Source organism: Rhinolophus hipposideros (genome assembly GCF_964194185.1).
Source record: "Rhinolophus hipposideros genome assembly, chromosome: 9".
NCBI lineage: Eukaryota > Metazoa > Chordata > Mammalia > Chiroptera > Rhinolophidae > Rhinolophus > Rhinolophus hipposideros.
Window position 1 is genome coordinate 39,306,801 of NC_138055.1, and position 12,646 is coordinate 39,319,446.

At 31.8% G+C, this 12,646-nt stretch overlaps 1 protein-coding gene across 15 annotated transcripts in view; it reads left to right on the top strand.

Moving 5' to 3' along the window:
* The window catches only part of CCDC91 (coiled-coil domain containing 91), a 334,936-nt gene that overhangs the window by 237,718 nt on the left and 84,572 nt on the right, over nt 1–12,646 (top strand). The window lies entirely within an intron of this gene.

A 12,646-nucleotide genomic window follows, 5' to 3' on the forward strand; every position in this document is an offset into this window, starting at 1 on the left:
TCATTATATTATATACCTGAAATTAATGTAATGCTATATGTCAATTGTACTTCAATTTTAAGAAAAATATGAACATATTGTATCATGTGATAGGAATTGAGGTAATAGACTTAGTGGGAAGTTTCGTTAACTTGGCTAGGAGTGAATAGCCGTGTTTAATGTTTTCTGTTGTTGTAAGTTGCTTGAGGACTCATATTCATTAAAGGCCCTTGTTTTTGTCTCCCCTGTTGTCTTTGACTTCCCTGAGGACTTGTCCTTAGATAGAGTCTGCATCTTACAGCTCTTTCAGAAGTTGTCCACAGTTACACTAGAATCCTGTTGGTTTGGTGATAAGTTGTTGGGGAGAAGAAGCATTCTATCATCTCATGATTAAATCTTTGTCTTTTAGTGGGCCTGAGATCCACATTGTTTGTTGGCTTTTCCTCTTTCTTTTATATGAGACAAGATGGCTAGAGGGGGATAGGATCTTGGTGATGCCTTTCCTCAAAGTGGAAGTTTTTATAAGATTTGATAAAATCTTTTCACTTAAAGAATAGATCTTTGTATGCTCTGGGCATAATTCACAGTGGGTACTTTTTCTGCTGCCCTTGCCAGAGCCATGAAAGGAAATTGGTTAGCTCTTCACACTGAGATCCTGATAGGAGTTCTGGGGGGGGAAGAAAACCTATAAAAGTGTGGGGGACCCCCTAAGACGTTAGCCCCCAAGAGTTGTCACTCTCATACTCATCCTCACTCAGCCTCCAGCAGTTCCTCAAATTTACCATTTAAAATGTTCCTACTAGTTTATGTCTCCAACAGCTTCTGCTCTAGGTAAGAAGCTCTTGGTTGTGTCTCACTGGATTTAACTCTCTCTGTACATTTTGGGGGGGTGGTTTGCCCTGTGATAGTTCTCTGGTGGATCTAAGGCACATCATTGATCATAGTTAGTTCAGGTTTTTACTTGTTTTAAGAATCAGAGTGATCTTCCAAGCTTATTACATGTCAAAGCTGGAAGCAAAAGTGTGAGTATATGTTTCATTACCTATTTTAGCAAATGTGTTTTATCCATAAAACCTTTTCTTAGATTGAAAGCTCTCTTATAGACTTTCCTTACAAATAAAGAAATAAAAACATATGACTAGTTACTCTAGTTGAAGTAGGAATGGGGATGTCTAGTAATCTGCAAGACAGAATTGGAAAACAATTGTTCCCCTCTATAAACTGATCAGGGCGAGGACTAAACCCTTATAAGCATTCTATTGGTTTTTTTTGTCAAACATTCTGTCTTTTATTGAAGTTAGTACTTAATTAATATTGTATTTTGTAGTATCTAATGTACTTACTCATCATTCACAACATTTACTGTGTGCCCTCATATACTTCATAGAAATAGAATTTATTTTAGGAGGAAAGAATAGCGTATATTCTATTTTAAAGTATGTATTTTATGTGACTGTAGAAAATAAAATATTCTGCTTGAAGAAATTCCCCTTTTCATCTAGGAAATATGTTTTTCTTGAATATGGAAAGAAAGAAGCTTATCTTTTTATTTTCTATACTTTTTTCCTATATGGGTGTATAATATTTTAAGAATATATGTTAAAGGTGTTTGATATGATTATTTTACTTAGCTAAAAGATATAAAAGATGTGATAATATTTCCCAAGATGTTATTCACCGAATCTGTATTTCATAATTATAAGGTTTGTGTGAGAAAATTGTTAGGCCTTTCTCAAGTCTTCTAACAACTTCATAGTCTTAAAACTCTCAGCTAAATTTTGAGGAGTGGGTCTGGGAGTCTGATATATAATTCTTTTTATTGACTTTCCAATTTCTGTCATGTTATATATGCTTCTGACCTGTTTTTCAACTGAACCAGTAATTTAGTCCATTACTGGTCTGTGTAAATCTTAGCCACAGCTATTTCCCAAGGTGGTTTTGGGTCTAACGAGTGGTTGGTGTTGATGTCCAGCAGGAAATCTTGCAAACCAGATGATTAGTGTGGTTCAAACTGTAACCTTGTTAAAGCATTGGTCAGGTTGCACTTAGGAGAGTTATTTAATTAGTTTTCCAATAATATTTGTGTACAATTTTTAGGTGACCACTACTTTTTTTTCTTTCATCAGAGTTCTGAGAAAGACAGTTCCTTCTTGTTATCAGAGTCAGGTATTAATCAAATACTCTTTTTTTAAAAGTTATCTTTAAGCAGTCATTTTAATAGCTGGTAGGATTTCTCTTGAATGCTAGTATCTACAGTGTTATCATAAACTTAAATTGAGAGCGAAAAAATAAATGTAGGCACAGTACTTGAAAGATTTTTTTTTTAATACAAGAAGGTTCTCTGCCTTCAAGAAACGAATAGAGTCATTATGGGAGACAGATATAAAATAAATTATAATGCAATATAATAAACAATATACTAGTGATAGAAACAAAATACTCTGGGATTACAGATAAGACAGCAGAAAATTTTTCTTGAATTTTTAGGAAATAATTCAAAAGAGGTAACGTTTTAATGGTGCTTGAAAGATTGCTTTTGACTTGAAGAGAAAGTAAGTGTATTCTAAGTAAACAGAAGTAGTATGAGTTCAAAAATAACTTACAATGTGTGTGTATTTTTCCCTCAAGTTTATTGAAGCATAAATTACATAAGTAAAATCCACCCATTTTAGATATACCACTTTTTGAATTTTGACACTCAGTTTTGCAACTACCACCCAAAAAAAAATCATCACCCCCCTCCCCAAATTCCCTCCTGGCCTTTTGTAGTCAATTTATACATGTTTTCTTAAGATACAGCAAGTAGAATTTTTGAGTGGATTTTTTTTTTTTGCTTTAATTTTATGATGTTGAATAATTTCATCCTGTATAGTGTATTTTGCCAGGGATTTTTTTTCTACCTTTCGAAATTTGGATTTTTTAGATGGATGTCTTAGGAAGTTAATTGAGGAAAGACAATTACAGAATTTAATTGTTTAATAATTTACAAGCATGCGTTTATTTTAATCTTAAATTACAATATATTTTCATTAGTAAAGGTAAATGTGATTAAAAATCATAATGTTAAATGCACAGCTTTATTTTGTGACTTTTAGAAAGGCTGAGGCATGACAAAGGGACAAACTGGTGGTTTTAAAAAGGAGAAAAGGAATAGGGTGGAAATAGAACAAAAGGTGGAAATAATTAAAATGAGTATTTTTGACATACTTAATGCAATTATTGAAAACAGCACTCTAAATATCTGGGGTTCTTTCTATTTTTTTGTCAGTGTCATTCTCAGCACGTCCTTGTATAATTTGTAAAAGCAGGTGTAGTTACTGCCCTAAAGAAGCTCGGAGTTTGTAATAGGAATCTGATTTTTAACATTATATTTATTTGCATAAAACATTATTAGAAAAAGCTGACATTCTACTGAATTTCCTATAAATTAATTGTGTATATGTTGGAAAGGAACATAAAAACTTATATATAAATACAATTAAATTTTTCTACATTGAAAACATTAGAGATTACTATTTAAGAGATAACGAACTCCATTACAGAATGGATGTCCGTAAGTGAATTCTCTATAATGAAGTACATACTTCGTGTTGAGGTAAAACTTATTTCACACCCACATTTCCCTGTGAAAGAGAGATGCCCTGCCCATACTGGAGATGTCCAGTTACTTGCTCAATCCTGTAGTTGACTGTGACAAATAGGTGTGTCTAATTCAGTATAAAATTATATTTAGAATTTTTAAGATTTTAAGTATGACATTTTTCAATCTCTCTGAAATATTAATTCCTAATTATTACATTGTGGTCAGGGAATAATATTTAAATGACACTGAATCTTTAAATGTAAAAATGACTCACTAATTGGTGAAATTTCATAAATGTTCCGTGTTGACAAAAAAAAACATCCAAACCTATAGAGAATTTTTAAGAGTTTAGTTGAGCCAAACTGATAATTGCTAGGCAGCGAAATCTCAAGGGATTCAGAAAATGCTCTGGAGAATAACAGTGTTGCAGCTTATTTTATAAATTATTAAATAGAAGAAGGCAGGGTAAGGAAAGTTACATGAAATCCATTGATGGAAGGCAGGAGAAAGCAAGTGGGTAAATCTCTGAGACTGGATAAAAAGTAAAATGGAGAGACACATACTTCTTTTACATCGGTGAATACATGATTAACATTTACATAGAGATGGTATGTGGGAAACAATATAACAATGAGGAGTTCTGCTCTGGTGAGGTGCTTCGGTCCTGAGGGGTATGGAAAAGGAGATTACTGTGATATAATATTTCAAAGGTATGTTATCTTTGGTGGAAAAATACAATAGACAGGCTTACTTAAGGTAAAGATTGACCTTTGTTAAAGAAGCTACAGGCCTAGGATGTGACTGTTCCCCACGACTCCCTTTTTGTTAGGAATGTTTATGTTCAGACCATCGCATGTGGTTACTTACAGTCTCTGAGTTTGTAAAGCCCTTCATGCAGGCCTCTCTTGGGCTTGGCAGGTTTAGTGTGTGACCCCCTTTTTATCCATAGACATATGCTTGAAAAGAATGTGTATTCCACTATTGGTATCGAGGTGTTACATATATATGCATTAATCAAGCCTGTGAGTTATGTTCAGATTTTAAGTTACCATACTGATTTTCCAACTGCTTGATATGATTATTGAGAGAAATGTGTTAAAACCTTCTATTCTAATAATGGAACTGTTGGTTTTCCTTTACAATTCTGTCAGTTTTTGCTTCATATACTATGGGGCTATGTTATTATGTACTTACAAATTCAAATTTGTTCTGTCTTCCTAGTATCATTTTTCAGTGATGCCTTTATTCTAAGAATACCGTTGATCTAAAGTCGATTGTTGATATTAATATGACTAAGTTTTATCTTGCTTAGAATTTGCCTAAAGCTTTTTACCACTGATTAATTATTAGCCTTTCTGGATTTAGATATATCTACCACTTGAAGACTATATATATATAGTCATGGACAAAACTGTATTTGCAACATAGAAAACACAATATAAATGGTGGAAGCTATGCTCCTGATTTCGTTTCTGGTGGATCCTCACCCTGCAATAAATTACAATATTTCTTTGTCAACTGATTTTAGAAAAATGTCTGAATCTAACTGGCATAAGGATATTACTGCGCATAGTTTGAAAGTGGAAGTTATAAAATTGACAAGTATGAACAATGGAGAGATGTCTACATAGTATTTCTGATGATAAATTCTTATGAGTAGGAAGCAGAGCAGTAACATTTTTATGACAATTAAGAATAGCATCAAATTGTTTCCTGAAAAGTACTACATCCATTATGATACGCTTTGGGGGAAATGTGCATAAATCTGTTCCTTTTTTCTTGCTTGCTAAAGGGATTATCTTATATACATGGATCATTTATTTCAAATGCCCACTTGAAGACTATTTATTATGTTGAAATAAAATTACTTTGTTGTGCTTAGGCAAACAGAGGGGATAACAGAAATGAAGTGAGTGTATTTTCAAAAGCTATTTCATTTGAAAATGATCGAAACAGAAATATTCCTTAGCTTAAATTCAGTATTGTGACATATATTTGGCATTTAATAAAGTGTACACTATACAAATAAAGAAATGTCATTATGGAAATATAAATTAGCCATGCCATTTTTGTAAAGCTGGTGTGTCTCCGAATTTTTGCTTCATTCCTTTATATCCTCCCTTAAGTCAAAGGCCTGTTTAAAAAGGGTGAACAACTTGTTTATATTTTTTCATACCTAGTGGAAATATACCTAGTTGGGTGAAGTAAATCTACTATACTTATATTACAGTTTTATTTTATTCACATTAAGAAGTTTATTGATATTATTGGGCTTGTGGTAACTGCTTTAAGTAGATTTAATCTCATAGTTTATCTTTTTTATGTTTTCTTTCCAAACAATATTGAATATGTTGGCCCATAAATGGGTGAAACGTCTGCGACTCACTTTATATTGTTTATGAAATTTATTTAGTGTATTTCAAATCATGTTAAATGGAAGCATATATAAGCGTGTATTTTAAGAATACCCTACCGGATCAGTTGATCTTGTTCAATATTTATGCTTTATAGACAGTGTAAAAATATCCTTGTTGAGTTTGATCTTCAGAATATATACCAAATACACACACACACACACACACACACACACACACACAAATAAATAAATAAATAAATAAAATAAAAAAATAATGTGAAGTTTGTGGACCTTGGTAACTAGATAACTACATACCTGAACGTGAGCTTCCATAATTGCTTAGCCTTAAATTTAATGTATAAAAATTACGCATGTGTGATTGTGATTAAATCTGGTTACAATATCTCTTGTGACTCACATTCTAGGAAAGAAGACTTTTTTTCATTTTCTTAAATTTTTATTATTATTTTTTTATGGGAATCAAGTAGAAACCACAGAACCTCTATATTTATATTTGAGTCTGCATCAAACATTTTTCACTTGGAAGAATTTCTTCCAAAGTGCAGGAAAAGCATAACCTATTTTGAGTGCCTTTGATTTTAGGCTTAATTTCAAAAGACTTTCCTAGACACCCTTGCATTAAACATCTGTTCTGTAAGATGAATAGAACTCTATAGTAATGCATTTATTTCTTCAATTTGCTAAAAAAACAAAAAACACTTTCAATATAATTTTGAACTTTCAATATAATTTTAAGAACCAGTCAGTAGAATATTTTGGATAAGTAAAATGTATCAAACTGCTCACTGTACTTGGATGAGATTCACTTGTATAGATTTTAATTAATTTTCATAATGACTTTTAAAATTCTGTTTAAGTGTATATCTTGCAAATTCTGTAGAAAGTCTCTTTGTTTAGAAATTATAAATATTTGAGAAAAAGTCTTATGATTGAATGTTGCCACTGGTTCAGTTTCAGCTTCTATGTAACAAAAGCTGTCAGAAATCCCCACTTTGGAGTGATCAGTTAGTAAGGTACAAAGAATGTATTAACCATCCTTTTTTCCATCAAAAACCACGGGAGCTATTTACAGGTGCTGGACCTTTTGGACAATTAGGAATTCTATATTGAGGCAGAAGGGAGAAGTAATACAGGCAATCTCCACATATGTTTAATCCTTTGTGTTATTTAGAGTAAAAAAGGCTGAAAACTTCAGGGCCAAGCTCTCTCTTGACACTTTATAATTTCTAGCTTATTGTGATTAATAACTAAAATAACCTCTGTCCTAGAAAGGCAAGACATCCCTGCTTCTGGAAGAATCTTACACAATGAGCAAGCCTTAAATCTAGCACGCCTTCTACTAGAGACCCTTATAAAGGCTTCAAGAAGAGCCTAATCATTTTCCTTTTTGTCCAGATAATACTAGTAACAGTTGAAAGGAATAGTAGTCGTTAGTATCAGAAGTAGAAGTAGCATTTGTAAAGATGGTCGACATGCTTAGTTTTTAGAGAAATGCAAATAAAAACCACAATGAGATATCATTTTACAGCTACTAAAATGACAATTTTTAAAAAAATGCACAAAGTGACAGATATTGTAGAAGACATGGAGAGATTGGAACTCTTGTACATTGCTGGTGAGAATGTAAAAATAGTTTGGTGGTTCTTCAAAAAGTTAAACAGAATTATTATATGACCCTGCAGTTCTAGTCCTAGGAATATATATATGTCCATCCATCCAAAAGAGTTGAAAGCAGGGACTCAAATAGTTACTTGTATGCTAAAGTTCATAGCAGCATTATTCACAATAACCAAAAGGCGGAAAACAACCCAAGTGTCCATCAACAGATGAATAAACAAATGTGGTATGTGCACACAATAGAATGTTATTTAACCATAAAAAAGGTATGATGTTTAGATGCATGCTACAACATGGATGAACCTTGAAAACATCATGTTAGATAAGCCAGACACAAAAAACAACTACTGTTTGATTCCATGTATAGGAAATATCTAGAATAGGGAAATGCATAGAGACATACAGTAGAGGTTACAAGGGGCTGGGGGCGGGGGAATGGAAGGCTATTGGGGGGATTATTGCTTAATGTGCACAGAATTTTCTGTTGGAGATTATGAAAAAATCTGGAAATAGTAATGATCGTTGCACAACAATATAAATATAATTCATGCCACTTGTCCACTTAAAAATGGTTAAAGTGGAAATTTTAATGTTATATTTTACCCCAATAAAAAAGGAACGTAGAAGTAGTAGTTGTAGTAGTGTGATAATAGCATTTAACATTTAAGTTTTTACTACTTAACAGTCACTTTCCTAAGGTGTTTATGTGTCTTAACTGTATCTGTTTCTCACTACAGATATATTTTATCCATAAAATGTTAATATTAGTAAGTGAAAGACAAGAAAATTGTATTTTGATTTTGGGGATCTTATTATGGCCACTTGGGTTTCATTGCCATCTGTTCCTCTAAAAGCACTGTTATATTTTTTATGATAACTTTCATTTAAAATCAGTGTGTTGAATTTTTTTAAGTTCATTTCTAGTTGTTTCCAAACCATTTTTTCTACTTTTTACTTAAAAGGGGTTTTTATTTGTGCCGAGATGAAAATCTAGTCATTAATGTATTCATTGAAGAAAATGTTTTGTAAAGTAGTTCTGCAAATCATATGTGAGAAATTGTATTTGTATCATAGATTGTCGATTAGACATTAATGTTCCTGAGAGCAGCATCCCTAGAAACGAGTCCAGTGTCTGATGTTGTTTAACACCAAGCAAATATTTCTTGTATGTATGGTTGAAAAAACGGCATGAATAAACTTATAAATATAGATAGAGAAAGGATGTATAATAATTTATAAATTAATAAACAAGGGTAAACTTTCAGTTAGGAAAATTTAATATAAAGATAAGATTAAAATATATAGTTGAATTTCTACCCTGAACATTTATAATTTAAACAATTTTAAGAAGTAAAAGAGTAATACAAAATGAACAGCCATAAGGTTTTATTCAAATCATATTTATGGAAGAATTTGAACAGTTTCAAAATAGAATGTCTGGAGCTATTGCTTTTACTCTTTGACTTCTTTCCCCTGGACTCAGGTATTCTGTAACAGGAATAAAGCTCTGACTGTATTATGACTATTTCATAATACACACTAAAATAAAATTGGTATGATTATAAAATATAACACTTTGTATTTTAGTGAGAGATATTTTCAAAATTATTTTTGAAAAAGTATGTGGATGCTCCTTACAGATTTTGAATGGCAACTAATATTTTCCTTTATACGCAAAAAAAGAGAAAATATTTATAGACCTGACATTTGGGAATCCCCACCATAACCATTAAAAAGCTAGCTTTTTGTGCCTACTATGAAGCTCACCCACATACACAGATTTCCCTACCAGAATTTTTGTGTCTGGTAATTTAATATAAATAGACAGAAAAAAATTATCAAACATTGGAGAAACATTTCAAATGAGAAAATTACTGACTCAAGCAATAAAAAGGAACTTTGAAGAAACAGAAAATGAAGTAAAAGAACCTCTGCCCGTCCTCCCCGCCAAAAAAGCAAAAACTTATAACCAATAAATTCAAAAAGAGAACAGAATATAGTTGACCCTTGAACAACATGGGTTTGAACTGCATGGGTCTACTTATACGTGAATTTTTTTCAATAAACGTACAGTTGACCCTCTGTATCCCCAGGTTTCACATCCATAGGTTCAACCAGCCAAGGATCAAAAACAGTGTTTTCCCTCTGCAGTTTGGAATCCGCAGGTGCAGAGGGGCAACGAATGGCATACATTGTTCTATGCCATTTTATATAAGGAACTTGAGCATCCGTGGATTTGGAGTACAGGAACCAATCCCTGACAGATACCGAGGGATAACATAGGGTATTATTCAAATCATATCTATACATATGGGAGAATCAAAAGTTATACCTGGATTTTTGACTGCATGAGGGTCATTGTCCCTAACCTCTATGTTGTTCAAGAGTCAACTGTAACCACAAGAAAAATTCCCATTTTGGAAAGGGGAGAAGGATGAAATAAACAGCAGTGATTGGTCCATAGCAGATACCAAATATTGCTGGGCAAGAATTCTATGTTCCAGCAGTGGAACAATTTCCTTGGTTAGCTGCCCTTCCAGTCCATGTGATTCTATTCTCGAGGATAATCTCTCTTTGTCCACTGTCTTTTCTTTCTGGAGTACAGTTTGAGAGTAAGTATCAAAATATAAAACATGTTTAATCTTTAACCTGCTAATACCACTTCCAGGAATTTTTAATGAGGCTACAATTCTACAAGTTCACAAAGATACATGCACAAAAATCAAGATTTTTTTTAAAGATGAAATATTGCAAACGACATAAATGTGTGCAGATAGGACAATGATAAAATATATAATTAATAAAAATAGCATAGTTATATAGAAATAAGTGAGTACCATTGTTGAGTATGAAAAGATTATAGAACAGTATATAAAATGTTTATGTATATCTACATATTTATATACGTAGAGAGCTCTCCAGAAGGATGTTTGCCTAAATGCTATCAGTGCTTTACTTTGGGTAATGGAACTCCGGGTGATTTTCACTTCTTTACATTTTTCACAGTAAGCGTATGTGACTTTTACAAAAACAGTATATTTTACTGAACTTTATATGGTTTTTGACTAGCTACTTGTGGATTATTCACTTACAAATTAACTGTGTTTAATTTTAAGACTTAAACTTTTCTCATTTCCAAATTATCTAAATTTCGCAATTCTAAATTATCTCTCCTAATATCAGTTGATATTGGTCCAGGAAATTATATTACACTAAAAAGAACAATTTTAATATTACTCTGAAAAGAACAAAATCAGAAGAATCAATTAGTCAAATTCTTTGAAGCCAACTAGAAGCCTTACCTGACATAGTACTACTTGTATTAAGTAGCTTTAGTTACTAGGTAATAACTTGGTAATAGTGGGACTGCTTTTAGCTGTTGGGTAATTTTTACTGCTAATAACGTATACAGATATGATTATTGCTGAAGTCATTTATTAACGACCTGACAAGATACTTAGCCTCTCTAAGTCTCCAATCACTTATCCAAAAATGAGGAAGAATACTGACTGACTTAGCAGTTGTGAGGGTTTAATGTGTTACAACTACGTGTACAGTACTTTTAACAGTGCTTGAAACCTTAAAAGTACTCCAAAAATGTTAGCTCTTATCATCTGTCTATCTATAAAAAGTCAATAGCCTAATTATGTTTTCTCAAGTAGATCAATAGTTTTTTACATAGGGTATATTTTATGTAGGATTCTTCTTTCAAATGGTAATTCTGGGTTTATTCCTGTACAATAAAGTTCAAAAATATTCTTCTATGATAGTATATTATCAGAATTAAGAAATGACATTCAGGAATGAATGTTCTAAACATTGTATTGTCATTTTAGCTTACGTATCCTCTTTGACTAGTTCTTGGTTGGACCTCTGGAGAAACTTGGCCTACTAGTAACTACTTAATGATTTCCGTTAGTTTGATTTATAAACAAAACATTCATTTTAAGGAGAAATCATTTTCAAAATTATTAATGACTCTGAAAGTTTATTCTGTAGTTTAATTCTAATAAATTTTATTCTATTTTTGTTGTTTACCTCCACTTCAAAGCCTAAATTGGATGTTTTTGGTCTCATATGATTTTGGTCTCATATGAGAATTATATTTATCATTTTTAAGTCTAATTATTTGCCTGATATTACATCTTTACATATTTTCTCATGTTTTTAAAATAAGATTAGGTGTAGTTTCTGATTCTATGAAATTCTTTATCTAGACTTCCATAGAATACAAAAATAAAGTCTAAGTTATTATTATATATCATATGCTAAATCTACTGATTTGTTAGTCAACTGCCTTTCACAAATTCATATGATACCAATAATTTCTCATAATCCTGTCTTGATTTGTATCACAGTTTGCATTTGTTTTTAAAGAAAAACCACATCTTTCTTGTGATTTCCCTTATTTTCTTGAAAAATAAAGATAAAATTAAAATTAAAACCAGGAATAATGGATTATCTTCATGAGACATGACTATTTGGTCACTTACTCTAAGTGTAGACTGCCTCCCTAAAAAAAATGTTTTAAATCAGAACTTTCAGACATACATATGTTTTTAAATATTGGGTATCAGGGTAAGTTTATATGTAAAGGAAGTTTATATATAAAAGGCAGTATAAATCTGAGAAAAATATCTTATTTGCACTTAGTAACTGAATGAGAAATCTATATGAGTAGGAATATGTATTTCTTTTTAGTCATGTTTCCCTATAAAAATGCTGTTCCAGAGCAAATATCGGGCTCATGTATATTGAAGATATTGAAGCTACCAAAGTCAAATTTTCTTAGAAAACTCTCCAAAATCTACTGTCTAGTTTATGATAACTGGCTGATGGTTCTGTGTGTTTCTTCACTAGCACATTGGAATAAAAGTAAATACGTGAACTCCATATGCTTTAACATTAGCTACCACATAATATTCCTTTGACTGTTTTCATAGATTCATTTTTTGAATCTGTAGTAAATTCTTGGTGTGAGAACAGTAATAAATCTTTCCATTTCTATAAAAGGGTTTTATTAGAAACACAAATAATTTGTTAAGCTAGTTCAAGCAAACAGTTATTATCTGATTACTCTCTTGTTATAA